The 18,381-nt window shown below is 38.0% G+C and overlaps 1 pseudogene; it reads right to left on the bottom strand.

The window, feature by feature from the left end:
* Positions 1–493: 493 nt before the first annotated feature.
* The window catches only part of LOC133654204 (neural cell adhesion molecule L1-like protein), a 128,965-nt pseudogene continuing 111,077 nt past the window's right edge, over positions 494–18,381 (bottom strand).

Below are 18,381 nucleotides of genomic sequence, written 5' to 3'. Positions count from 1 at the left end.
CACTAATCATATTTTCACTTAGATCATCTGCAGGTCATGGGAAGACCAAAAGTATACATTTTTATTTTTGTAAACTGTGTTTGATATTTCTACTACAGCAGGAGGGGAATTAATATGGCCCCATTCTTCACAGTTTGCCTGACACATGAAGCTGACTAATTGACTCAGCAGCCAGATGGCAGTAGTGTTGAATATCATAAAAAATGTGCTGTGTGGCAATTCCTACTTTGAAAACAGCATCAGTTGCTATGTAGAGTGGCGCTTTCCATCATTTTCAGCAGACTGCATTGCAACACGATTAACCCCTCCTCTTCCCCTCATGCGAGATCCGCTCAAGAATGAGGGCATAATAATAATCTCTTCCCTACTGTATGACTGGAGGGGGTTGAACTCTCAGCACAGTCCTCTTACAATAGCTAAATTATTGTCTTATTTATTTTTGTCATGTCAACATGTTATCAGCACAAAAATATGTATGTATATTTACTAATTCAAAACAAAAATAAAGTCTTGTTACTTTCAGTCCTGTTACTCAAATGACAATTTTTTTTTGGTGTAGGAACCTTCATCTAATTGAAACAAAGTTGCCTGAGATGGGACAATGCACATTGCAGTTTCACTATTCCAACAAAGCTGACAAAAACTCAGTCATGAAAAGACCACTTTAAAAAGTTGAAAGTGATCATTTAATAACAAATGGAAAACAAATGTAGTAATAATGTAAAAAGTCACAGAGCCTGCAAAAACATGTTTTGTTAATGAAAGGGCTGCCTGAGGGGTAAACTAAACATTGTGTTACATAAAAATTCTGCTGATATTGAAAAAAAAAAAAAAGTTTTAAACAAAATAACAACAATCATGAGAATATTGATTGCAAGCAAAAATACAGTACAAACACTAGAAATAAAAATGTTGCGTGTAAAACAAATGAGTACATTAATAAATACAATTGACATCCTGCTATGGATTAAATGTGTTGGTTCGGATCATTGTAAAAAAAAAACATATATATGTATATATATACACAATGTGTTTGCATAAACATGTAAAAAAAAAGCATTTATTATATTAAAAATCCTCAAACAATTAAAAGTTCAATTCATTGTGTCACAGTATTTACACGTATAAAATGTATTGTTATTATTGGTAACACTTTAGGATGGGGAACATATTCTAAGTAACAAAGACTTAATTTAGAGTTATTTGGTTAGGGTTAGGGTTTGAGGGTTAGGGTTAGGGTTAAAGGGTTAGGGTTAGGTTACGGTTATACTGGTTGTATAATAAGGGTTAGGGTTAGAGGGTTAGGGTTATACTGGTTGTATAATAAGGGTTAGGGTTAGAGGGTTAGGGTTAGGGGGTTAGGGTTCGGGTGAGGTTAGGGTTATACTTGTTGTATAATAAGGCAATGCAGAATAAGGCATTAATACGTACTTAATAATGAGTAAGTAAGAGCCAACATGTTACTAATTTGCATGTTAATAAGCAACTAATTAATGATGAGTATGTTCCCTATACTAAAGTGTTACCTTATTATTATTCTTTTACAGTCAATGCGCCAAACATCATAAAACTTCTCTTGCCTTTCATTTGGCCGTGTGAGCCACGTATATATATTTTATATATTTATACAAAATGTATTGCAAGCTTCATACAAAAAAGTTCCATGTCGGCATTCAAAGTGAAGCTTGGCATTATGCAGTGACAGGACCCAATCCATTGGGCTCGCCAACAGATCCTTCGCCTTTGTGCCCTGAATATTCCCCGATAAAGGAGCCGTCCTCGTTGAATTCTCCCCCGCCGTCGGCGTAGTCGACCAGGCTGTCTCTGCTGACCGCATCATCGCCATTCAGGGAACACGAGCTGCCCCTCAGTGGCTTTTCATCACTGTCACTGCCGTCAAACAACAGGCCAGGGGGTCAGGGGTGCGATGCATAAAACAAAGACATCCAATTGCAAACACAACACGCCAAGCCAGGCTCCACAACACCAGCAAACGAGACACACAACAGGAATGTCTAATTTCGAATGTAAGCACTTACGGTTTCAAATGCAGCACAACGGGAGGGAAGTGTGGTGCGCATGGCCAGGGGCCGCCACGCGGGAAGAAGGCTTGCTATACAATCACTTCACTAATTGCTAATTGCCAAGGCTTCAGGACCAAAGGCAATTTCAAATCTCTTTAGAGCCCGAGATGGAAATTGCAAGTTCATTCCAAACGCTGGAAAAAGAGAAAGATGGTGTGTGTGTGTGTGCGTGTGTGTTGGAGGTGAAGGCTGCGATTGAGGAAGGGAGAAGAAGAATGAGGGCGGCAGTGGGGAGTGAGGTGAGGCATATACAATCCCAGACAAACAGCCTGTCATTCCCGGTATTCCCAGGGTGCGCACACCAGGGCCGAGGAGATTAGATGCCAATTTAAGAGCGGGCAACCGGCCAACTTCTCTGGTGTCTCACTACAAGACGCGAGGTCACCTCAAAACAGAGGATATTTCCCCCCCCTTCGCTGTCCTGCTTTCTAATTCGCCAAAGCCGCCGCCACCTCTCTCCCACTCGGCCTTTCGTATTCACAACTCAAAAACAGCTGCTCGCACAGGTGGACACGATTTATCTGGTGTTTTTAAAAATATATTTTAATGAGCCAGGCGCATCTGCCACTAGGGGGCACCGGAGGACTTTAGGAGAACCGCAGCAGCTTGAGAAAAATGAAGAAAAAAAAGCCCGGTAAATTCTGCAAATAACGACCATCAAGTCTCCATTCCAGTGGAACCCCAATTTAGGAACTGAATTGTGTCTTGGGCAGGGTTAAGTTTGTAAAATGAAGTAAATTTCTCCAAAAGAAACAATGTAAATATGAATAATAGGTTTCAGCCTCGAACAAAAGTCCATATTTTAGTAAAAGTTTGTACACGTTGAACACAATATAAAGCACTATATGGTACTGTATATCCAACAAACTTAACAAGGGAGTAATGGATCAACTTTCTATTTAACAGAAAAAAAATCAACTATTTGAACTGTCCGCATTTGCAGCCACCCTAACGACATGCACACACACTGCCACTAGCCCTGTGGTGCACTCACAGTTGGATATCACTTCATATTTATCTTAATACCCAATTAGAAAGTACAATAATTATTAATCATATGTTCATTATGTTATTATAATAATTTGTACTGTTTATGTATAAGCGTTTTATATATATATATATACATACATACATACATACATACATACATATATATATATATATATATATATATATATATATATATATATATATATATATATATATATATATATATACTGTATATATATATATATATATATATATATTGTATAGTAAAAAAAGTTTGGACACCCATGCTTTAGAATATATAATAATTGGCCAAGAGGTCAAAGAGACCTATACTTTTGCCTTTCCAGCAATTATTCAAACTTTATTTATATCTATAAACATTTATATATTTCTGAAATAGAAGCCTGTCTGTAATTATTGCCTAATTTCAATTAACACCTTGTCCTCTCTGCACATGCCACAGCTATAATTGAGTAATTTGCAGTGTGTATATTTTAAACCTGATAAGCTTTGGAGCCTTTTTGTGCAAAGTAGATTGAGTTCGTTAAGTAAGCAGAATAAGGCGTGCATTCCATTTTGTGTCTCTGTCTTCATTAATATGCAAAATATATGCTGATCATCAAAACGCCCACAATACTGGGAGGAGAAGATGCAAATATAATTATTTAGCACACACAATGTGATTTATCAACACTCATTACCGTTTTGCAAGCACTATTTTGCGTTTTATTTCGCACGTGTGGGAAGGACTTGGGCAGCACGGTGGGTGAAACGGGTTAGTGCATGTGCCTCACAATACGAAAGTCTTGGGTTCGATCTTTCCGTGAGGAGTTTGCATGTTCTCCCCGTGACTGCGTGGGTTCTCTCCGGGTACTCCGGCTTCCTCCCACCTCCAAAGACATGCACCAGGTGATAGGTTGATTGGCAACCCTAAATTGGCCCTAGTGTGTGAATGTGAGTGTGAATGTTGTCTGTCTGTCTGTGTTGGCCCTGTGATGAGGTGGTGACTTGTCCAGGGTGTACCCTGCCTACCGCCTACAGCTGAGATCGGCTCCAGAACCCCCTGCGATCCCAAAAATGGACAAGCTGTAGAAAATGGATGGATGAATGGATGGGAAAGACGTACATAATGAAAAATCTTCACACAGTGCTCGGGCTGCTGAGACAGACGATGGACAAACAAGAACACACGTACGTCCTATGTGTATGTGTCAAAAAATAAATAAAATAGATATATCGTCCATTCAGCAACCTCATTTCATAATTTTATTTCTGCTAGATGACTTAAGGGGCTGATTAAAACAAATCCAATTGATGCGTTCTGGTGTCATTTAGTCTTTTTTTAATGTCAATCTTTTTTTTTTTTCACATAGAATATGTACGGAGCCCCTAAAGGGACATGGGGAAAAACATTTTTTAGATATGTATCTCGTGCGCACGAGAAACTATCTCGTGCTCACGCAAAAGTGCAGAAGAAACACATAGGGACACAGGGGAAAATATTTGTTTAGATATGTATCTCGTGCGCACGAGAAACTATCTTGAGTGCACGAGATACATATCTAAAACAAAATGTTCCCCCATGTCCCTTTAGGGCAGGGGTCACCAACCTTTTTGAAACCAAGAGCTACTTCTTGGGTACTGATTAATGCGAAGGGCTACCAGTTTGATACACACTTAAATAAATTGCCAGAAATAGCCAATTTGCTCAATTTACCTTTAACTCTATGTTATTATTAATAATTAATAATATTTACACTTAATTGAACGGTTTAAAAGAGGAGAAAACACGAAAAAAAATACAATTCAATTTTGAAACATAGTTTATCTTCAATTTCGACTCTTTAAAATTCAAAATTCAACCAAAAAAAGAAGAGAAAAACTTAAAAAAATAATTTATGGAACATCATTAGTAATTTTTCCTGATTAAGATTAATTTTAGAATTTTGATGATATGTTTTAAATAGGTTAAAATCCAATCTACACTTTGTTAGAGTATATAGCATATTCGACCAAGCTATATTTCTAACAAAGACAAATTACTATTTTTTCTAGATTTTCCAGAACAAAAATTTAAAAAAAAATTCAAAAGACTTTGAAATAAGATTTACATTTGATTCTACAGATTTTCTGGATTTTCCAGAAATTTTTTTTTGAATTTTAATCATAATAAGTTTGAAGAAATATTTCACGAATATTCTTCGTCGGAAAAATAGAAGCTAAAATGAAGAATTAAATTAAAATCTATTTATTATTCTTTACAATAAAAAAATGTTTTTTACTTGAACATTGATTTAAATTGTCAGGAAAGAAAAGGAAGGAATTTAAAAGGTAAAAAGGTACATGTGTTTAAAAATCCTAAAATCATTTTTAAGGTTGTATTTTTTCTCTAAAATTGTCTTTCTGAAAGTTATAAGAAGCAAAGTAAAAAAAATGAATGAATTTATTTAAACAAGTGAAGACCAAGTCTTTAAAATATTTTCTTGGATTTTCAAATTCTGTTTGAGTTTTGTCTATCTTAGAATTAAAAATGTCGGGCAAAGCGAGACCAGCTTGCTAGTAAATAAATGCAATTTAAAAAATAGATGCAGCTCACTGGTAAGTGCTGATATTTGAGCTATTTTTAGAACAGGCCAGCGGGCTACTCATCTGGTCCTTACGGGCTACCTGGTGCCCGCGGGCACCGCGTTGGTGACCCCTGCTTTAGGGGCTCTGTAAATATGCAATCATTTATAAAACATTTCTTATTTGAAAAAAAAACTTCATTAAGTATGCATTTTTTCGCGCCTTGAGCGTAGTAAGTGCAGTCTCTCTCTTATGAGCTCTGGCGGAAAAAAAAAAAAAAAAAGGTTCCATTGTACAGTAGATGCACTGCTTCTAAAATGCCCATAAAAAGTGATACCATAAAGTAAATGAAAGTGATGCCCCATATGGTAGACACAAAATCCTATAAAATAAAGCGGTCTGCGCCATTTTTTATTTTTTTAAATGTTTTATTTATTTATTATTTTTTATTATTTTTTTTTTATCGTGTTCTGTTTGTGTTGTGTTGTGTTTGCTCGGTTCTCGTGTTATCTTTTAACCCGCCCATTGTACAGCACTTTGGCTACCCCTGTGGTAAGTTTTCAATGCGCTTTATAAATAAAGTTGATTTGATTTGATTTGATTTTCCATTGCACACACAGTCTTAGTAGATCACACTAAGACTAGGGGACGGCGTGGTGAAGTTGGGAGAGTGGCCGTGCCGGCAACCTGAGGGTTCCTGGTTCAATCCCCACCTTCTACCAACCTCGTCACGTCAGTTGTGTCCTTGAGCAAGACACTTCACCCTTGCTCCTGATGGGTCGTGGTTAGGGCCTTGCATGGCAGCTCCCGCCATGGGTGAATGTGGAAATAGTGTCAAAGCGCTTTGAGTACCTTCAAAGTAGAAAAGCGTTATACAAGTATAACCCATTTACCAGTCATGTGATTAATTTCTGAAAATCATCACATGTATGTATGAACGCAGATTAATTACGCAATGTTTTTTACCATAAATGGTCCTTAAAATTAACTGTGGATGTTTACCTGAAAGGCAGCGCAAGTTATTATATGGTTAGTGATCAGGTCAATGCATTTATGGATAAATGGAATGCATTCCTTGTACCTTGAAAGGTAGAAAAGCGCTATTCTAGTGTAACCCATTTTACCATTTTTTACACGCAACACACCTACCAATAGTACACACTATTTTATAGATAGCACACGCTGTTCAGCGCGTGGTGTTTGGATCTTATTAAATCAGGCCCTTAGTGTCCATGAAATCAATTTGTATTTATTTTTTCAGGTGAGAAAGTCTCTTGCAATGACTTTTTCAAATATATAGGAGTAAGTTTATTAGGTTAAGTAGCAGCCGTCATTCTCCATAACGTGAACACCTGTGCTATAAACGATTGGCGCATCTTTTGTCCAACACCTTTTTGAGCACAAAGACGGCGTAGAAGATTTCAAACAAGGCCTCCTTCATGTGGACTTTTTTTAATAAGCAATCTTATCTATTCTCTGTTCTTCTATTCTATTCCGCGAGGCTGCTTTGCCATGCAGGCCACATGCGGTCCGCATTTCAACTCTTATCAAACCTCCTTTGGCTGATGACTAGCGCAGTGTAGATAAGTGGCCGTTAAAGGGAAGCGGTGTAATGCCGCAGACGCCTCTGCCCGCCCACATTGACTTTGAATGCGGTGATAAAAAAAAGGAGGAAAAAAGGAAGGGGAAATAAATGATCGGCGCTTTTGAGCCGGAGCTCCTTCGGGACGTTTGGTCCGAGTGGGCCTCAGCTGCTTGTGCAACCTGCGGCCCCCCACAAGAAGCTGGGGAGTGATGGAGTGGAGGCACATCACGGGGGCACAGAGTAATTACTTTTGTCTTGCCATTGACCCGTACTGACTTGGTTCCAGGGCAGCACAGAAACATCGGGTGCAAGGAGGAGGAGGGTTTGGGCACCTTGCAGACAGGTTGGATTTAGTTTCAAGGTTTTTCCTCACACTTGGGTCTTTTTTTTGTTTGTTTGTTTTTTTAAGCTGTCCAAGTAAACTTTGAATATTTACCGCATTTTTCAGAGTATAAGTCGCACTGGAGTATAAGTCGCACCTGCCGAAAATGCACAATAAAGAAGGAAAAAAACATATATAAGTCGCACCGGAGCCCGGCCAAACTATGGAAAAAACTGCGACTTATAGTCCGAAAAATACGGTAGTCAAACTGGGAGCACGGTGGTCACGTCAAGTTCCAAAGCAGTTGGTTGAACGTGTGCAGTGGCAACACAAAACACTCCAGATTAAATGATAAATAAATGATAAATGGGTTATACTTGTATAGCGCTTTTCTACCTTCAAGGTACTCAAAGCGCTTTGGCAGTATTTCCACATTCACCCATTCACACACACATTCACACACTGATGGAGGGAGCTGCCATGCAAGGCGCTAACCAGCACCCATCAGGAGCAAGGGTGAAGTGTCTTGCCCAAGGACACAACGGACGTGACTAGGATGGTAGAAGGTAACCAGCAACCCTCCGATTGCTGGCACGGCCACTCTACCAACTTCGCCACGCCGTCCCCACTCCAGATTCACTCCAGATTGACTCCGGTTTGAGTCGAGTCGCCTTTTGCCACTTTCTAACTCTCGCACCACCTAAAGGGGTTTCTTCCACCAGTTCAATGTTAATCAGAATTCATTCAAAATGCGTACGAATGCTTCATTCATTCATTCATTCATTTTGCTTGCCGCGTGAATCCATCGAGGGCTTTAATTTTGCTGACCCACTCCCTGTACACACGGACACGGCCATTTTGAAGAGGCTACGTCAAATCCTGTTTACATCCTGTACACACCGGCCATACCGAAGAGCTTCGATCGCGAGTGGCACCTATGATGTCTTTATTTCCAAAATTGTCGCACCTTGTGTGACCAGAAACGCTTTAAATGTGTCCAAACTCTCACGGTCTCGTTGTATAGCTTTGGGTTTTAGCTAGCATTTTAGCTAGTTAGCCTCCGGCATGAGGCACCTTTACTTCAAGGATTTTATCCACGAATGGCGGCTTTGTTCCGCAGCAAGTCTTGAAATTGTTGTGAGACCAGAAACGATACCACAGTGGACCTTTACTACAGCGAAGGAGAAATAACTACCAGGACACAAGCCGATGAAGGATAGCCTCACACCGCTGGTTTGCGCTAAAGCTAGCGGTGACTTCGTGAAATCACTGCTCTTTTATCACTCATTGTAAATAATGTAAATAATTCAATGTATATACTCTGATGATTAACTTGTGTGATGACTGTATTATGCTGATAGTATATATTTGTACCATGAATTGATTTACGTGGACCCCGATTTAAACAAGTTGGAAAACTTATTCGGGTGTTACCATTTAGTGGTCAATTGTACGGAATATGTACTGTACTGTACAATCTACTAATAAAAGTTTCAATCAATCAATCAATCAATCACTCCGAAAGTCCCAGAGTGTTCAACAATGCCCCAAAAATTCCCAGACACTAGGACTTTCGTGTGCGTTTGTGTGTGTGCGCGTGTATGTGTGTGTGTGTGTGTTGACCTTAAAGCTTACTGTAATAATCTTGTGTTGTTTGGAAAAAAAAAGTGATTGTTGAGCCAATAACCCCTTGGTTTATATATATACATATAGTGGAGGTTTTTGTGGTTTATCCGTTATACAGTGCTCAATACCGGGGTAGAGCGAAATACACGGTCAGGAAAAAACACGGGCGCTATTTCATCCCTACAAGCCTGTTTCGCAGGTTTCTCTGCTCTTCAAATCCCCAGAGAAACCTGCGAAACCGGCTTGCTATTTCATCCCTACAAGCCTGTTTAGCAGGTTTCTCTGCTCTTCAAATCCCCTGAAGAGTATAGAAACCTGCGAAACAGGCTTGTAGGGATATATATAGTGTATATATGTATATGTATGTTTGTATATATATATATATATATATATATATATATATATATATATATATATATATATATATATATATATATATATACACACATGTACACATACAGTGTCTACAAAGTGTGCATTTTTTTTTATTTACTAAAATAGCGACTTTTGTCAAGGTTAAAACCAATTACTCATGTTTACATTGATTCTCATGGGGAACTCTGTGTCACGATACGAACTTTTCGGTCTGTGAACCACGTACAATAACCAATTACGTTTGTAAATCAAGGTTCCACTGACTCATACTAATAATAATCATCAATAATGTTTATACTGATTCTGTTCAGTTCTAATTAGTGCTGTCAAACAATGCATTTTTTGTCAGATTAATACCACTTTTAAAATTTGATAAATGCTGAATAATTGCAGTTGACAACATTGCCGTTGTTGTACCTGGTTTGTTGTCCGCAGTGTCGTTGATTCTTGCTAGTGGCTGCCTCATAAAGGTGTTTTGCTTTTAGATAATATTTTAAACATTTTGTATGCAAATTAACTTGGTTTTATCTAAAGTCTATTCGGGGTGTATTTTGAAGTCACAGTCTACCCCTCTCATCTTTGCTACAATGTAGGCACGCATTGACCTGATCTTTGATCGTATAGCAACCATCCGGGGTTTAAGGGGAACTGCACTTTTTTAAAATTGTATTCTGACCGTCATTAACGATCCCAAGGTGAGACAAGAACATGCATTTTCTGCGAGTTCTAAGTAGTAAAATAACTTCTAGTATGATTCAGCTAACAAAGCAGATAATGGGGATTCATTTATTCCATCTGTAATTAATTCCCTCGTAAAAAAAAACGGGGGTGGGGGGGGGGGGGGGTGAAATAAAATAAAAAATTATTATTATTTTTTTTTTTTTCATAAAGAAATACAATCATGTGTGCTTACGGACTGTATCCCTGCAGACTGTATTGATCTATATTGATATATAATGTATATATTGTGTTTTTTATGTTGATTTAATAATGTTATTTATTTGTTTTATTTTTTTTAATGTCTTGCGCGGCCCGGTACCGGTCCGCGGCCCGGTGGTTGGGGACCACTGCTCTAAAAGATAAGGTTCTGAATCATATTTTGTCCAAAAATGGTCATTGTTGTTGTATCTCATTGAAGTTCGCTATGCATGATTAGTGGTAGCAAACAATGAACACGCTCTCCATGCTATTGTTGTTGTAAACAGAAGTAACGTCTATTGTTACGCACTCTGTGAAATCGATATAGCCATGTTATTGTGAATATGCCTATTACGGCATTACAAATGTATGTAAAACCTTGGAGGTTTTTGTATATTCTTTTAAGTTGGGGTGGAGCGGTATAGCTCGGTTGGTAGAGTGGCCGTGCCAGCATCTTGAGGGTTCCAGGTTCGATCATCGCTTCCGCCATTCTAGTCACTGCCGTTGTGTCCTTGGGCAAGACACTTTACCCACCTGCTCCCAGTGCCACCCACACTGATTTAAATGTAATTCAGATATTGGGTTTCACTATGTAAAAGCGCTATATAAATATAATTCACTTCACTTCACTAAGTGGTTTTATATGTAAAATAAGTCAATCCCTATTCCCTGTAGGGTTAGCTACCTCTTGCTAGCAGTTTTTGACCATTTATGTTAGAATATTCAAAACAGAGAAAGACACGAGTGTTGTTGTCCCACATAGGGATTGTAAATGATGGGCAACATTTCCAAAAAGGTGCAGTTCCCCTTTAAGGTAAAGTGGTCAAAATAAATACGATTAATTGTGTGATTCATTTTCAATAATACATGATTGTTGTGATATTTTTTTGTGATTAATCGCATGCATTAACACACTAACTTTGACAGCCTCAGTGTTGACATAATACAATTTAAAAACATGTGACTTACTTCTGCTACTATATTTGACATGTTTTTTTTTCTTTCTCCACAGTACAGTAAAACATGTTCACTTTGGCTTTTATAATTATATAATCATATGAAATGTAACCTACTTCACCAATTATTATTTATCTATTTATTTTTATTGTGATTACTTATGGAATACATTGTGAATAAATTGAGAACAGGAAGAAAACAAAAAAGTTTAGCAACTGTTATGTAAAAGAAAAGGGGTAGGATTAAATAAGCTCTGCTTCTTCCTACTCCTTTTCGAACATGTTGAAAAGAGAAACTGGAAATTGTGATGTATCATGTTGTATGCTTGCATGTTCGAAATAAACTCAAACTCAAACTCAAACTCAATTCCGCTGTATTGCATTGAGGCGAACCAGAAAGGATTAAAAGAAAGGTTTTGTACAATGAATATGAATATGGGGGCCTGAAACTTCTCAACCTTGAAGCTATGTGTCTGTCTTTAAAAGCATCAATTGTTCCAAAGATGTATTTAAACACTGAGTGGTACACAAATGTCCTGTTGGACAAAAAACATGTATTGTATCAAAATAAATTGTATCCTTTTTTACAAGTGACCCCCTCCGATTTTCCTTATGCAGAGAGTCTGCTGGGAAACATGGCGGGGTTCATAAAGGAAACAATCCACTCATGGTGGTGTTTTCAATTTTATGTACCAGAAAAAAAGAGATGATATTTTGCAGCAAATAATATGGATGAACTCTAATATTGTAATAGATGGAAAGCCTTTCTTTTGGAAAAATATGTTTAAAAGAGGAATCATTTTTGTCAATGATATTATCAATGAGAATGGAAAAATTATGAAATATGATGAATTTACAAATATGTATGGTGATGCTTGTTCAAGCTTTTCATTTAAACAACTAACTGGAGTAATTGGGAAAAGATGGAAACAAATTAATTATGGAACTACTAAATTATTAGTTTGTAAACCTCTAATAAGAAATTGTAGTTGGCAAAAAGGAACTAAAATAAATAGAAAAATATATAAGTTTTATTTAATAAAGAAATATTTGAAGGCTGCCCCATACAACACATATGGAAAATGGGAGGACTTTTTTGACTGCCCGTTGCCGTGGGATACAATATTCAAATTAATCTACAAAACCACTATCGATGTGCAAAATCGTTATTTTTAAATTAAAATTATTTATAACTTCCTACCCATGGGAAAAATGTTAAAAATATGGAATATGACAGAGTCAGATGATTGCCGATTTTGTTGTCAGGAGCCTGAATCCACCCTGCATTTGTTTTGGTATTGTCATATTGTGTCTTCGTTTTGGGTGGAAGTTGAAAAAATGTGTTTAAAGATTGGTTTGTTTATGAAGGTTGATGTGGTTTCTGTTATTTTAGGAGAGTTCAATCAATCAATCAATCAATGTTTATTTATATAGCCCTAAATCACAAGTGTCTCAAAGGGCTGTACAAGCCACAACGACATCCTCGGTACAGAGCCCACATACAGTTATTTGACAATCATGATTTAGTCAATTTAATTATAGTACTCGGTAAAAGGTTTATTTTTAAGGCAAAAAACAGATATTCACTTAGTATTACTTTCTTTAAAACATTTATTCAGTATTTTTTAACTTTAGAAAATTATATGGTTGAAAACGATAATGATGCCAAAAAACATAAAAAAAGATGGGAAGTCCTCAAAGGCTTATTTTGAAAATGTAATTTTGTTTATATATGATATGCAATCTGTTGTTGTATTCCCTATTTTAAGTATGCATAAATGAAGGTATGTGTTGCTGAGTTCGATTTGGATGTGATCTGGACTGTACATGGGTGCTTAATTTGAAAATGTATTTTTGTTTGTGGATTGTATGCAACCTGTTGTGTTCCCTGGTTTTTGGTGTACATGGGTAAGGGTGTGTGTTGCTGAGCCCGATCTGGATGTAATCAGGGACGGTGTGGCGAAGTTGATAGAGTGGCTGTGCCAGCAATCGGAGTGTTGCTGGTTACTGGGGTTCAATTCCCACCTTCTACCTTCCTAGTCACTTCCGTTGTGTCCTTGGGCAAGACACTTCACCCTTTGCCTCTGTTGGCTGCTGGTTAGTGCCTTGCATGGCAGCTCCCGCCATCAGTGTGTGTGAATGGGTAAATGTGGAAATAGTGTCAAAGCGCTTTGAGTACCTTGAAGGTAGAAAAGCGCTATACAAGTATAACCCATTTAATCTGAACTGGACCTGGTTTTAAGAACCCTTTTGAACAATCTGATTTCATTGACAACCCGGTCTGGTGAAGTTAAGGTCCTTTGTTTGTTTTGTTTGAAAATAAAGCAATTTAAAAACAATTACATAAAAAATAGTAATTAGTGAAAATGTTAGTGGACCAGCACCACACACAAGCATGTGTGCTCTAAAGACTGTATCCCTTGCAGACTGTATTATTCTATATTGTAGGAACCAGAAATTGTTGTTTTTTTTAACAGAAAGAGACAGCCCCTTTTGTGTAAATGAGTGTGGATGAGTGTGAATGGGGGAGGGAGGGTTTTCTTGGGTTGATGCACTAATGGTAAGTGTATCTTGTGTCTTTTTTTAATGTTGTTTAAAATAATAAAAAAAAAAAAATAAAAAAAAACTCAAACTCATTTCCGCTGTATTGCATTGAGGCCAAATCAGCTGGGAAATGGACTCGGAACTTGGATTCTCTCAGAAAATGTAATAATTATTTAAAAAAAAACACTTTCGTGGTGGTTCACTATTTTTCATCAAGTTTGGTCCACACGTTGTTAACACGAACTCTACTGTATGCAAATGTATTTGGTTTCCTTTGCAAACATTGTTTTTACACTCTATTTGCACAACATAATCACAATCTATTCTATGTTTGTATTTATTCTATTCTGATTATATTCCATTATTATTTAATTATATTTATAGCATACTGTATTCATACCATATTCTATTTGAATTATTGTGTACATACTATTGTTCTTATGATACTCATTGGGCTAAATCTGGGACCTCATGTATTACATTTTGTGCCATCTCCTGTTTCTCATGTATGCTGGTACATATGACAATAAAGTTCCTTAAATCCTTGAACTGAAAACACCTTTTATCATATTTCCTCGCCAAATCTTTACATTGAACTGATTTGGAAGCAGTAATATCTGCCTCGATATTTGAGAATAATTTTGCCGAATTGGTCATTTACTGTACTTTCAGATTTTACAAATATAACACTGGTTTGCTAATATTAAATTACAAATGCATGCATGATGTAAGGACACTGACTGTTTGGGTACAAACACTAAAGAACTGTATAGGCACATTTGGTTCTTATTCCGGTACATTTGGTTAGCATGCTTGCTATTATCACTATGAGCGTTTTCCTATATAAATAGTTTAAAGTAAATAGGAAAGTCACAGGATGTTCAAACCACAGAGAGCAACATTTCTGTTGATATTTTCTAGTTTATGTACAAATGCCCATGATAAGCACTCAAATAAAAAATAACAATTCTTAAGGTGTGTTTTTGTCTCCAAGTTAAATATAGTTCAGACTGATTAAAAGGCAAGGAAGATAATGACTTGTCGTCTGACCCAAGTTGTGTTACAAAAAAGAGAAAGCAACAAAACTGTCAAATTACCTTCCTCCTCCCTAATCATGAAAGCGAGAGGCTTTACAGACTGCAGGGCTGTGTGAAATTGAAGAACACTATCACACGTATTTAGCGACACATAAAAAGATGAGGACAAATGGTAACTCTTTAAAAGGTTCATTTTTGTGCTCCTTTTAAAACGACATAATTATGGTGGAACACATCTCGGGCCGTAAAATAAGTAATAAAAGCCATTTTGCAAAAAAAAAAAAAAAAAAACCATGCAAGTCCCACAAAAGTTTAATACTAGTTTGACAACATGTCACACTAAAAAAAAGCTCAGTTGTGCCAGCATCCAAACATGTGATAATTTATTTTGTTTTTAAGGGGATATTTTGTGTTTTTTGTGACCAGACTCAAATAGCAAAATCTGTACCCGCTGGCACAAGTGGCAAAAAAGACTGAGAAAGTCGAGGAATGCTCATCAAACACTTATTTGGATCATCCCACAGGTGAACAGGCTAATTGGGAACAGGTAGGTGCCATGATTGGGTATAAAAGCAGCTTCCATGAAATGCTCAGATATTCCCAAACAAGGATGGGGAGAGGGTCACCACTTTGTGAACAAAAGCCTGAGCAAATTTTCCAACAGTTTAAGAACATTTCTCAACAAGCTATTGGAAGGAATTTAGAGATTTCACCATCTACGGTCCGTAATATCATCAAAAGGTTCACAGAATCTGAAGAAATCACTGCACGTAAGTGCAATAAACATTGAATGCCTGTGACTTTCGCTCCCTTCAGGTGGTACTGCATCAAAAACCGACATCAGTGTGTAAAGGATATCACCACATGGGCTCAGGAACACTTCAGAAAACCACTGTCAGTAAATACAGTTCGTAGCTACATCTGTAAGTGTAAGTTAAAACTCTACTATGCAAAGCCAAAGCCATTTATCAACAACACCCAGAAACGCCGCCGGCTTTGCTGGGCCAGAGCTCATCTAAGATGGACTGATGCAAAGTGGAAACTGTGGACCTCGTGTCCTCCGGAAGAATGAGGAAAAGAACCATCCAGATTGTTCTGGGCGCAAAGCTCAAAAGCCAGCATCTGTGATGGTATGGGGGTGTATTAGTGCCCAAGGCATGGGTAACTTACACATCTGTGAAGGCACCATTAACGCTGAAAGGGACATACAAGTTTTGGAGCAACATATGTTGCCATCCAAGCAACGTTACCATGGACGCCCCTGCTTATTTCAGCAAGACAATGCCAAGGCACATGCTACAACAGCGTGGCTTCATAGTAAAAGACTGCGGGTACCAGACTGGCCTCCCATTGAAAATGTGTTAAATTCTAAGTTAATGATTATTTGCAAAAAAAACTATACGTTTCTCAGTTCGAACATTAAATATCTTGTCTTTGCAGTCTATTCAACTGAAAAGGATTTACAAATCATTGTATTCTGTTTTTATTTACGAATAACGTGCCAACTTCACTGGTTTTGGGTTTTGTATTTACATGTCACTATCAAGTGCGGTCACCTTTTAAACATTGCCTGTGCAGTCTCGAACCAATCTGTCCAGAGTCTCAGAAAGGAATGTGTCCCACCTTAGAGGTTCCACGGAGTAAAAGCGAAAACACCCTAAAGCTGCTTCAACAGCAACATTCCGCATTTGTGGCCACCTCCAGAAAGAAAGCATCAAGAAACAGGGAAGGAGGATCTTGGGGGCGGGGGTGAAATAGAACCGACGCTGATGGCTCGCAGCGGACCCCGAGCTACGACACCTGCTGAGCTTGCAGTGGACAGCGGCGCAAGGCAGCAGAGAGCTGTCTCCTAAGAGAAATCGTCTGAAGCGTAATTACCACTTGTCAGCTCCCAGGACACGTGGCATGCCAGTGGGTGGCTTATTGACTTCAGAGACTCAAAGGGCATAAGAGCGGCCCGGATCCAGGTTTAAAGCCAGGAAAACAACATCATAGTCGGGCTAAGGGCACTCAGGGGGGATGGCAGTCAGAACAGCTTCATGAAACCAAGCATGAGAGGCATTCTAAACAGATAGGAGCAGCCTAACTTCTCTCCTCAAATCCCAATTCTCCCTGCAGCCGTACACTGGTGCTGAATAAATATTGAGATTCAAACGTTCGACAATATAAAAGGAGTGAGCCGTCACAGTTTTGAAGGAGCTGTGTCTTATCTAGAGACACTTTGTAGTGTCATATTCCCTAAAACTGACACCGAAATGCAAAGCGAGTGCTTCTCACAATTTCCAGCACACAGCAGTTTGAGAAAAATAAATAACATTTAAAAACAGTTTAGATTGCCGTGTAATTGCTTATTATTATTGTTATTATTATCATCATTATTACATATATGTTATATTTTATATTGCTACATGGTACATTTTTAGTCTACTTTATACCTTTTGTTTTCGCCCTCTTTTTGTGCCCTTGTGTGCATTATCCTTTCCATCATTACCCTTTCCATCCTTTGTAACTGTGCTACTGTGTAGAACAATTTCCCTGGTGGCTCAATAAAGTTTGTTTAAGTCTAAGTTCATTGTTCTTTGTCATCCACAATATTTGTCTCTGTGGGTGGAGACGCACCCGCCAGCTTACACACACAAGTTGCACAAACAGAGCCTTGCTAGTCGCGAGTGAGAAGCACCTGTTATATATTGTATATATTATATACAAATATTATACAGTATATCAGTATATATTATATACTGTATATATAATATGTAAATACTACATATGTTATATTTTGTATTGCTACTATGGTACATTTTTAGTCTACTTTATACCTGCAAGTCTACTTTATACCTGCATTATCCTTTCCATCCTTACCCTTTCTAACTGAGCTATTGTGTGGAACAATTTCCCTTGTGGATCAATGACGTTTGTCTAAGTCTAAGTTATTGTTTCTGAGTACATGGTGTATGAAAGTAAATAATTGTCTGGCTCTGTGATCAGCATTGACAACTGCGGTTGTAGGCAACCTCCTGACGTAATTGTTATATTAAAGTTAAAGTACCAAATATAGTCACACACACTAGGTGTGCTGAAATCTGTCCTCTGCATTTGGCCCATCCCCTTGTTCACCCCCTGGGAGGTGAGGGGAGCAGTGGGCAGCAGCGGTGCCACGCCCGGGAATCATTTTTGGTGATTTAACCCCCAATTCCAACCCTTGATGCTGAGTGCCAAGCAGGGAGGTAATGGGTCCCATTTTTATAGTCTTTGGTATGACTCGGCCGGGGTTTGAACTCACAACCTACCGATCTCAGGGCGGACACTCTAACCACTAGGCCACTGAGTAGGTGGCCTAGTTAGTGGTTAGATAAAGTGGCCTATTCGCCTCACAAAA

The sequence above is a fragment of the Entelurus aequoreus genome, linkage group LG07, assembly GCF_033978785.1.
Source record: "Entelurus aequoreus isolate RoL-2023_Sb linkage group LG07, RoL_Eaeq_v1.1, whole genome shotgun sequence".
In the NCBI taxonomy this organism is placed as follows: Eukaryota; Metazoa; Chordata; class Actinopteri; order Syngnathiformes; family Syngnathidae; genus Entelurus; species Entelurus aequoreus.
Note: the sequence above shows the minus strand (reverse complement) of the source record. Positions and strands in the feature narration are given on the sequence as shown.